Raw genomic sequence first — 11,242 nt, forward strand, 5'->3', positions numbered from 1 at the left:
AGTGAGGGACCCAGCCTTAGCCCTCCCCATTGGCTAGAGAAACCGAGACCCTATACTAGACAGGGAGGGAGTTGTCGGTAGTGGGGACAGAGAGAGAGAGAGAGAAAGAGAGAGAATGTGTGCATGCATGTGTGTGTGTTGTGTGCGTGTGTTGTGCATGTGTCTGCGTGTGTGCTGTGTGCATGTTTTCTGGGGCTCTGTGGGGAGGATGCAAGGGAGGAAAGCTTTTCTTTTCTCTTTTTCTTTTTCTTTCTTTTTTTTTTTTTGAGACAGAGTTTCACTCTTTCGCCCAGGCTGGAGTGAAGTGGCGGGATCTTGGCTCACTGTAACCTCTGCCTCCCAAGTAGCTGGGATTACAGGCGCCTGCCACCACGCCAGGCTAATTTCTGTATTTTTGGTAGAAACAGGGTTTCACCATGCTGGCCAGGCTGGTCTCCAACTCCTGACCTCAGGTGATCCACCTGCCTTGGCCTCCCAAATGCTAGGATTACAAGTGTGAGCCACCTCACCCAGCCTGAGGAAAGCATTTCTTCTCACAGCTCCCTGGCAAAGCCAGAACGGAAACTGCAACGGTGGGGTGGAAGGGTGGACGGGGGGTCTGTGAACACATCAAAGGAAAGCAGGAGAGGAGCTTTTCTTCCTGAAGCCCCCATTTCTGAGGGAGTTGCTTTGCATAAGTTCTTAGCTTCTCTGACCCTCTGTTTTCTCATCTGTAAATAAGCACATGGATCTCACAGGGTTATGCAAAGGATTAAATCACATGCTGGGTACAAAGAATCCGGGCAGTACCTAGCACTCAGGAGGGTTCAGTCTCCCCAGGGCCTGGCCCTGCATCCATGGCCCACAGGAAAGGATCCCGTCATGCCCAGTCCATCGTCCCACCAAGGGAGAGAGAACAAAGAAATGCGACCTGCAGAAAACACTCCACCCTGAGAGTGACAGCCCTGCCAGGAGACGGCTCAGAGCTGGGAAATGTGAATGCAGTGTTATTAGGGAAAACGCATAAGTGATTTTCAGTATAATTAAGATGGATGGCTCTAATAACCCTGCAGGGCCCAATTCTGAGCCACATTACCAGGCTTGTACGGGGAGTTTCGTGCACTCTGCTTCAGTGAGCACCGGAGCCAAATGCAGGGAAGATGAGGCTCTCAAGCCAATGCCCCTGGACCAAAGCCAGTGGACGGGCTTAGATCAGAGCCCAAAGAATCCACAGAACCACCGTGTCCCAGGAAAGTCATCCTAACCCCTTGCCTCTGCAGCACAAAGCCATTCTTCCTTCTCCCTCTGAGACACAGTGCTTCAGTCACCAACAGGACTCTTGTTGGGTTGAATTGCCATCCTATCACCCTGGCAAGAGAAGAGAGCTTACAAAGGAAGAAACTGAGGTCCCAGAGGGCCATGTAACCATGTAACCTGCCCAGGGATCACCCAGCACCTCAAAAACATTATCAAAAGTGAGATGAAAGGACTTAAATATGGTCAGATTCTACCTTCTCCCATTGCAGGTCTCCCCTGTAGCACCAGCCAGACCATCCCATCACTGCTGGATGAGCTCCAGTGCTAAGCCGCTCCCTAGCCCCATCCCACTGCCGTAATAACAACAGAGCTCACCGCTGGCACTCATGCTTACTACCTGCTGGCGTGGGCTCAGCTCTTTTCACCACCTATTTTAAATAATTCCCATTACAACTCTGCTATTACCCCTAGAGGGTAATTGACTTGCCTGAGGCCACGTGGCTGGTTAGGGGCTGTGCTGAGACTCTCCCTGAATCTCTGTGAGCCTGGACCCCACACTGCTGCAGATGGGGTCTCCAGATGTCAGAAAACCATTCCTTACAAAGTTGAGTGACCCAAGTCTACCTCTCAGAAAACTGCGCTCCCTCAAGCCTGGGGAGTCCTCCTCTCCTCCTCTGCAGCGGCTGTCTCCACTCTGTCAACTTGGGGCTGCCCGTCCCCAGTCGAAAGCCAACCCCGCTTCCCCCAAAATGCGGCTCACAAGTTCCCCACCCCTTCTTGAGAGAACCCTGGTTCCCCAGCGGGCCACAGTCTCCCCACAGCAGAAGGAGGACCACGCAGGAGCTGGGAAGCGTGCTGCCCTGCACCCTACACGGCCCCCACACCTCTGGGCCCTCCCTCCTCTCTCAGCAGTGGGTGTGCAGGCTGCACTGGCCTTGAGGTGAGACACCTGGGGCAGTGCCTTGTTCACCCGCTGCTAACCAGGCAGCCTGGAGCAAGCCACTCTAATCTCCCCAGGCCTCGGTTTCCCCACCTTTGAAATGGACATAGACGTGCCTGCCACACGTGGCTACTTGGAAGACCGAGGGCAACCGTATCTACACACTTAACCCTGTCCATTTCCAACCCCGCCAGATTCTGCAGGGCACTGAGCAGGGCGGAAGTTGCTCAGTGGGGAAGGGAAGAGGGTCTTGCTCTGAGGATTTAGCTCTTTGCCCTACAAAGCACACCTGGTCCTGGAGACTTAGGCAAAACGCCAGAGGAGGGGGAAAGCAGAAAGGAAAAATTAAGTGGCAGATGTTTCGTTCCTCAGGGCCTGTTTGGAGTGATGGGGTTTCCTTGCTGTGGAAGGAGCTTTCAAGAACGGCTGCCCCAGGTTGGAGTGGGGCCTGAAGGTCCATGCTCCAAGCTCCCAGGATCCACACGGCGCATGGACCCTGTGACACCACCCGGCACCCCCTTCCTCTGGGCCAGGACCCACAGCACTCCCAGGACCTGAGAGTCTTCCCTTTGCTTCTGGCCTCTGCCTTCTCTGCCTCTCTGGGACTCACCAAGCCACAAGCCAGCCGGCCTTATTCCCTGCACTGGGAACTGCCAGACTCAGCCATCCGTTCTTGCTGGGCACTGAGAGCCTCCTGAGAGGCTCTTAGGTCCATAAATACCCTCAGATCTTCCCACCCAGAATCACCTGCTTAGGCAAGAGCTCCTGGGCCAGGGGCATTGGGGATGAGGGGGTTATCTTACAGGGCTTTAGAGGGGAATGCAGGGAGTAGGGTCAGGATGGGGTTCTGATCCCCTCACCTTGAGGTTCCTAGCTGTGTGGCCCTGGCAGGTCCCTTAACCTGAGCCCTGCTTCTGGCACATGTCAAGTGAGGATAGCACCCTGCGCTGGCATGAGCTCAGCATGCAGTGGGCCTCTACATGGAGGCTCCAGGCCCCCTGCTGTTTCTGTCTCTGCTGCCCCCTCTGGAGTCACAGAGTTCTCTGGGAGGAACAGCAGGGGAGAGGGCAGGGACCCTGTCATCAACCGCTCCCAAATGTATCTTCTTTGGGTTTCCTGAGGACATGACCAATTTCTAGGCTGGAGCTTTGTGTGGGTTCAATACCCTCTTAAAATCCTCCAAATGACTTTTCCAGTAAAGATTAATGAGCTGGGAAAATGAAACTCTTCACCCACCGCCTGGATCTTCGGGTCCAGGATCTGGGTTCCGTCTGCTGTTTCCTCCTTGTTTGCCTGCAGGAGCGACTCCCGTTCCCATGGGTCACGTGGGAATGCAGACTGTCCTCACAGGCTGGGCTGGGAGTCCCCCACACTGGTCACCAGACATTGCCACTTCTCCTCAGGGCAGGTCCTCGGCAGGAGCCCCCCACCAGACCATATCATAAGGTGCCATCTTTGAGGCTGGGAGAGGCCATATAATTAGATCTGTGCATGACCCGTGTGTGGAGGTGACATCTTCCACTTCCCGGCTGGAGGCTTTCAGGACCCTCCCTTCTCCCCCTGGCAGGGTGGCCCCTATCACCCAAGGGAGGAACTGTGCCATCTGCTGGGCTTTTGAGAGGCTTTAATGACCAGAGACCCCTGCCAAGCTGTATGGCTAAGTAACATAAAAGACAAAGAAGTCTTTGTTGTTTTAGGCCACTGAGATTTGCGGGTGCTTGTTACCACGGCCTGACCTTGCCTACCCTGACTGATACACTTACTGTAAAGATTAACTGTGACTCAGTGGATAGAGCACCTGGCACACAGCAGGCTCTGAAATGATGGCTGTGTCCCCTTGAAGCGTAAACTCCCAAGGGCAAGGCCCAGCCACAGCGAAGAAGTCCAACACCCCCAGCAGAAAGGACACACGCTTGTACGTACTGACATGTAAGTGACGGAGGGCGGATTTTTTTTCCAAAAAGCAACTGTAGTTCCGACAGTGGCGAGAAGGTGCCAGGAGCAGAGTCTAGGGAGGAGTGGGAGGACGCATGGAGACCCGAGGAGCTGAGAGCAGATGCCCAAGACCAGACTGACCACCTTCCTCACCACTTTGCAAGGAACCTTCCATTGGAAAATGCATCCCACAGCTCTGCTGAATACTGGAATACAATCGAGGGTAAGGAGGATAAAGAGCAGGGAGGAGGGAACTGATCAGAAAGGCAAGGGGCGGGACCTGGCAGGCAGCAGCACCCCATAGCACAGCCCCTGACCAGGAAGAGAGGGCAGGGCCCTAGTGCACCCTCCCCTGAGTGGTCGCAGAGCCAACAATCCAAACCTAACAATAACCACCGACCCTTGCTGAGCATCTGCCCGTGGCTAGACTGTGGCTGTGCGTGCCCCATCCATTACTCTCCAGTTTCGATCTTCCTAGCAGGCCCTGCAAGATCCAGCATCAGCTCCCAGGGGTGGCAGGAGGCTCCACATTCCATCGTCTCTGCGGAGCTCCTGGCACAGCCCTTGGCAGGCAGCAGGCACACAATAAATGGCATTTCACAGCCACGAGGGAAAGGCCACATGCCAGGAGAGACACCTGGGGAGGCTGGGAAACTCGCCCAGCAGCCGTGAGTGTGGGATTCTCTTCTGTCATGAGGCCTCTCCTTGGGCACCAGAGGAGTCTCCACGAGGGCCTGGCCCACAGCAGCCCCACCTGTCACAGCCTTCAGAGCTAAATACCTTGCCATATGCTCTGGCCCCAGAGGGATCCACTGTTTCCCAGATGCAAATGCCAGTAGCAGTCAGTTCTTGTGATCCGTGCCGGCTCACCCTTAGGTATCGGCATCTTCACCCATGAGTTTATGGCACAGACATGTGCCTGAGGTCCCAGTCACGTGGCTGGAGAACCAACAGGAGGAAGCCCGAGCACTACCGCCTGGGACCTCGTATTTTCTACTGATGCAAGAGACTCCTTTGAAGCTTAGTCAGTGACACTGCAGGCCTTCCCTTGCAGCTGATCCACTCCCCTGCCCCAGCATACTGGCCTACTAGCAGGCAGCTTCCCAGGGACGGTGGTGTCAAAGGGGTCTGTGCCTTAAGCCCTGTGCCTGGCACACAGTATGCCCTTCATAGTGCATTGCTGTCATTATTGGCAACTGGGCCCAGCTGCCTAAAGTTCCTTCCAAAGAGAAGAGAAAGGATTTAGAAGATTGAGGGCCTACATTATGCTAAGCACTTGACAGAGATCTCAAAACTCTCCAGAGGTGGCACTCTAATTAGCCCCATTTTAAAGATGAAGAAACTGAGGCTCAAGACGTGAAGAATCGAGCCCAGGATCATACAGTAAGGAAATGTCTGCCAGGCATGGTGGTTCACGCCTGTAATCCCAGCACTTTGGGAGGCTGAGGCAGGTGGATCCCTTGAGGTCAGGAGTTCGAGACCAGCCTGGCCAACATGGTGAAACCCCATCTCTACTAAAACACAATAAAAAAAATCAGCCAGGTGAGGTGACATGCACCTGTAGTCCCAGCTACTCGGGAGGCTGAGGCAGGAGAATCGCTTGAACCTAGAAGGCAGAGCTTGTAGTGAGCAGAGATCGTGCCGCACACTGCAGCCTGGGCAACAGAACTAGACTCTGTCTAAAAAGAAAAGAAATGTCTGAACAAGATTTGAAATAAATCCATCTGAGCAAAGACGGCATGAAGCTTTATTCCCCATTTCCACCATCCTACCCTCCAGCAGGAGGTGTCAGAGTGCACCTTGTCTGCCTTTTCCACTCCATCTCTTTTTTTTCTTGGAGGGTAGGGTGGGTGGGAGTGGCTACGGTGTTCATTCAACTGGGACCTAGGCCTGTGAGTTTCTGTGTGGCTTCCGGGTGTTCCGTAGTCAAAGTTTACTTGGAGATCCCAAACTTCTCCATGTACAAGTCCCCAGGACTGGGCCACATAGGCAGCAACAGGCCACCACCACTTTGATTTCCTGCCCTGACTGAGCCCTCCACTCGTGCTTTGCAGAGCCCCGTCAGCTAGGGGCCCCACTGGGCCTGGGCCACCACTAATAAGGGCGAGTCCTTCCCCTGTTGAATGGACAAGTCTTTATGTTGTGCACTTTGCAGAGCCCTGTGTTCCCTGAATCTCTTGCTGGACAAAAGGACACAGGCCTGGACGTGGCTTTGCTCTGCTCCACAATATCTGGAGCCTTAACTGGGAACACTCGAAAGGCTTATGGGCTGGAGTCATACAGAGACTTGTTAACTCGCATGTTGGTATCTGGACTGGGACCACTGTTGCCCAGACCATCCATATGTGGCCTCTTCATGTGTCTAAGGCTTCTCCCAGCATGGTGGCTGGATCCCAAGAAGGAGCATCCCAGGAGAGAACGTCCAGAGAATGAGCTTCCCAGCAGGACCAGTGTAGGCTGCAGGGCCGTTCTCACCTAGACCTGGAAGTCACAAGGAGTCAGTTCTATTGCATTCTACTAATTACAAACAAGTCCGTAAGGTCAGCCCAAATCAAAGGGAGGAGAACTGGACTCCACCTCTTGTTGGGGGAGTGGCCAGTTCCCGCTGCAGAAGCGTCTGTGGGTGGGACATGAGGCTCCATCTTCTTTGGAAACGTACCATCTGCCACAACCTGAAAGGAAACAGGTGCAATTAGTAAGTTTCAGGGACAGGACCCTTCCATTCCTACAACAATGTTCCTAATGTCTGCAGTATTCTTCCCCACCCAGGGAGCACTACACAGCACCCTGCCTGCCTCGAGTGAGGGGCAGTTACCCAACCGGAGAAGGGGTCTCTAGACCCTCTGCAGTGCCACCAGCCCTGAGAGATGCGTGTGGGAAGACCAGAGCCTCATTCTTGCCAGACAAGGAGAACACATTGCCGCAGAGAAGGATGTCAGCAGGGCTGGGCAGGAAGCCCTTTTTGTCCTTCAAAGATGCTCCACCTTCCTGGCAGTGGCCATGTGCTCCTGACCTCAGGTGTTTATCATGAGAGCTTTGACGACCACCTCTTCAGAGAGGAGATGTAGTGCTCTCGTCCTCAGATGAATTCATGGTCCCAAACAAAACCCAAAAACCCAAGGAGGTAGGGTAAAGACATCCCATGCCTGGGCGGGGGGCATCTATCTCTGCTCCGACTTCTCCAGAGAAGACGAATACCTCATTTGGGAACCAGAGCTTGTCCCACCAAAATCACCTTTGACCAGCATAAATGCAGTCTTTGTCCCCACCTGTCTCAGTTACCTTAGAGTTCAGACCTGTCTGCAAGACTCCTGGGGAGGCTCATCCTTGCGGACGAGGAGCTTTGTGAGAAAGAAGCTATGGTAAGAAGCCAAGAGGGTGATGAGCAGGCATGCTTCCAGGACTGCCACTCACCTCCATGAGAAGATAGCCAGCGGCCTCGGGCCCACTCAGAGCTTGGGACACAGAGGTTCTGCAGTGGGCCTGTGGCTAAATGAGAGGAGCCATTTTTCCTTTTCTCCAGGGCTGTGGTCAGGGCCCAGGGCCTCATCAAGGCCATCAAGTGAGCCCTGGGCTCCTTCAAGGAGCAAGAACCCCTTTCACTGGAACAGGGGAGAAGCTGGGAACATGGTGTGCGGGGAGTGGCAGGTGAGTGCAGCGCCACAAAGAGAGGAGCAGGCATCCCAGGCCAGCCACATGATCTGCATCATGGCATCAGACGGACAGCCCCTGAGGGAGAACCAACAGGAGGAAGCCCGAGCACTACCGCCTGGGACCTCGTATTTTCTACTGATGCAAGAGACTCCTTTGAAGCTTAGTCAGTGACACTGCAGGCCTTCCCTTGCAGCTGATCCACTCCCCTGCCCCAGCATACTGGCCTACTAGCAGGCAGCTTCCCAGGGACGGTGGTGTCAAAGGGGTCTGTGCCTTAAGCCCTGTGCCTGGCACACAGTATGCCCTTCATAGTGCATTGCTGTCATTATTGGCAACTGGGCCCAGCTGCCTAAAGTTCCTTCCAAAGAGAAGAGAAAGGATTTAGAAGATTGAGGGCCTACATTATGCTAAGCACTTGACAGAGATCTCAAAACTCTCCAGAGGTAGCACTCTAATTAGCCCCATTTTAAAGATGAAGAAACTGAGGCTCAAGACGTGAAGAATCGAGCCCAGGATCATACAGTAAGGAAATGTCTGCCAGGCATGGTGGTTCACGCCTGTAATCCCAGCACTTTGGGAGGCTGAGGCAGGTGGATCCCTTGAGGTCAGGAGTTCGAGACCAGCCTGGCCAACATGGTGAAACCCCATCTCTACTAAAACACAATAAAAAAAATCAGCCAGGTGAGGTGACATGCACCTGTAGTCCCAGCTACTCGGGAGGCTGAGGCAGGAGAATCGCTTGAACCTAGAAGGCAGAGCTTGTAGTGAGCAGAGATCGTGCCGCACACTGCAGCCTGGGCAACAGAACTAGACTCTGTCTAAAAAGAAAAGAAATGTCTGAACAAGATTTGAAATAAATCCATCTGAGCAAAGACGGCATGAAGCTTTATTCCCCATTTCCACCATCCTACCCTCCAGCAGGAGGTGTCAGAGTGCACCTTGTCTGCCTTTTCCACTCCATCTCTTTTTTTTCTTGGAGGGTAGGGTGGGTGGGAGTGGCTACGGTGTTCATTCAACTGGGACCTAGGCCTGTGAGTTTCTGTGTGGCTTCCGGGTGTTCCGTAGTCAAAGTTTACTTGGAGATCCCAAACTTCTCCATGTACAAGTCCCCAGGACTGGGCCACATAGGCAGCAACAGGCCACCACCACTTTGATTTCCTGCCCTGACTGAGCCCTCCACTCGTGCTTTGCAGAGCCCCGTCAGCTAGGGGCCCCACTGGGCCTGGGCCACCACTAATAAGGGCGAGTCCTTCCCCTGTTGAATGGACAAGTCTTTATGTTGTGCACTTTGCAGAGCCCTGTGTTCCCTGAATCTCTTGCTGGACAAAAGGACACAGGCCTGGACGTGGCTTTGCTCTGCTCCACAATATCTGGAGCCTTAACTGGGAACACTCGAAAGGCTTATGGGCTGGAGTCATACAGAGACTTGTTAACTCGCATGTTGGTATCTGGACTGGGACCACTGTTGCCCAGACCATCCATATGTGGCCTCTTCATGTGTCTAAGGCTTCTCCCAGCATGGTGGCTGGATCCCAAGAAGGAGCATCCCAGGAGAGAACGTCCAGAGAATGAGCTTCCCAGCAGGACCAGTGTAGGCTGCAGGGCCGTTCTCACCTAGACCTGGAAGTCACAAGGAGTCAGTTCTATTGCATTCTACTAATTACAAACAAGTCCGTAAGGTCAGCCCAAATCAAAGGGAGGAGAACTGGACTCCACCTCTTGTTGGGGGAGTGGCCAGTTCCCGCTGCAGAAGCGTCTGTGGGTGGGACATGAGGCTCCATCTTCTTTGGAAACGTACCATCTGCCACAACCTGAAAGGAAACAGGTGCAATTAGTAAGTTTCAGGGACAGGACCCTTCCATTCCTACAACAATGTTCCTAATGTCTGCAGTATTCTTCCCCACCCAGGGAGCACTACACAGCACCCTGCCTGCCTCGAGTGAGGGGCAGTTACCCAACCGGAGAAGGGGTCTCTAGACCCTCTGCAGTGCCACCAGCCCTGAGAGATGCGTGTGGGAAGACCAGAGCCTCATTCTTGCCAGACAAGGAGAACACATTGCCGCAGAGAAGGATGTCAGCAGGGCTGGGCAGGAAGCCCTTTTTGTCCTTCAAAGATGCTCCACCTTCCTGGCAGTGGCCATGTGCTCCTGACCTCAGGTGTTTATCATGAGAGCTTTGACGACCACCTCTTCAGAGAGGAGATGTAGTGCTCTCGTCCTCAGATGAATTCATGGTCCCAAACAAAACCCAAAAACCCAAGGAGGTAGGGTAAAGACATCCCATGCCTGGGCGGGGGGCATCTATCTCTGCTCCGACTTCTCCAGAGAAGACGAATACCTCATTTGGGAACCAGAGCTTGTCCCACCAAAATCACCTTTGACCAGCATAAATGCAGTCTTTGTCCCCACCTGTCTCAGTTACCTTAGAGGTCAGACCTGTCTGCAAGACTCCTGGGGAGGCTCATCCTTGCGGACGAGGAGCTTTGTGAGAAAGAAGCTATGGTAAGAAGCCAAGAGGGTGATGAGCAGGCATGCTTCCAGGACTGCCACTCACCTCCATGAGAAGATAGCCAGCGGCCTCGGGCCCACTCAGAGCTTGGGACACAGAGGTTCTGCAGTGGGCCTGTGGCTAAATGAGAGGAGCCATTTTTCCTTTTCTCCAGGGCTGTGGTCAGGGCCCAGGGCCTCATCAAGGCCATCAAGTGAGCCCTGGGCTCCTTCAAGGAGCAAGAACCCCTTTCACTGGAACAGGGGAGAAGCTGGGAACATGGTGTGTGGGGAGTGGCAGGTGAGTGCAGCGCCACAGAGAGAGGAGCAGGCATCCCAGGCCAGCCACATGAGCTGCATCATGGCATCAGACAGACAGCCCCTGAGGGCCACCCAGACTCTGACAGCCAGGGGAGCCAGGAGAGCAGACCTTGCAAAAAGGAGATGGCCCAAGGAAATGCTATTGTGACTGTAACCTGTTTTTAGAAGCAGGCTGGTGAGGCCTGAGAAAGTATAGGTTACAGCAGATTTTAAGGACAGTTTGAATCAACAGAAAGCCTGTCACAAGCTGGCATGTCGCTAATTGCCTAATGAAAGACACAAACATGGCCCCTGACAAAGATGAGAAGACGCGGAAATCTCTGTGGGTGGAGAGACCTGAGCAGGCTTCGTGGATGCAGAGCTGAACTCAATGTCAGGAAAATGGAAAGAATTCAAGAGAAAGGGGAGTAGGAGTGGGGTGTCGGGCATTGGTCTGGAGGGCAGAAAGCATGAATGTGAACCCTCATCTGTTCCCCTCAGGGCCTCAGCCACTTCTCCCTAGATCAGTGAATGGGCTACACTGAGTCCTGGGCAAGGCCACCACCAGCACTAGCCCTGCATGACTCTCTAGGACCAGAAGGAGATAGCCAGGCGCCCTGTGTTTTGCAGATTCTCCACAGCCACTAACCAGGGAGAGAATGTCTCTGCCCAGCAGCAGAGGTAGACGGGG

This window comes from Mandrillus leucophaeus, unplaced genomic scaffold, assembly GCF_000951045.1.
Source record: "Mandrillus leucophaeus isolate KB7577 unplaced genomic scaffold, Mleu.le_1.0 Scaffold213, whole genome shotgun sequence".
In the NCBI taxonomy this organism is placed as follows: Eukaryota; Metazoa; Chordata; class Mammalia; order Primates; family Cercopithecidae; genus Mandrillus; species Mandrillus leucophaeus.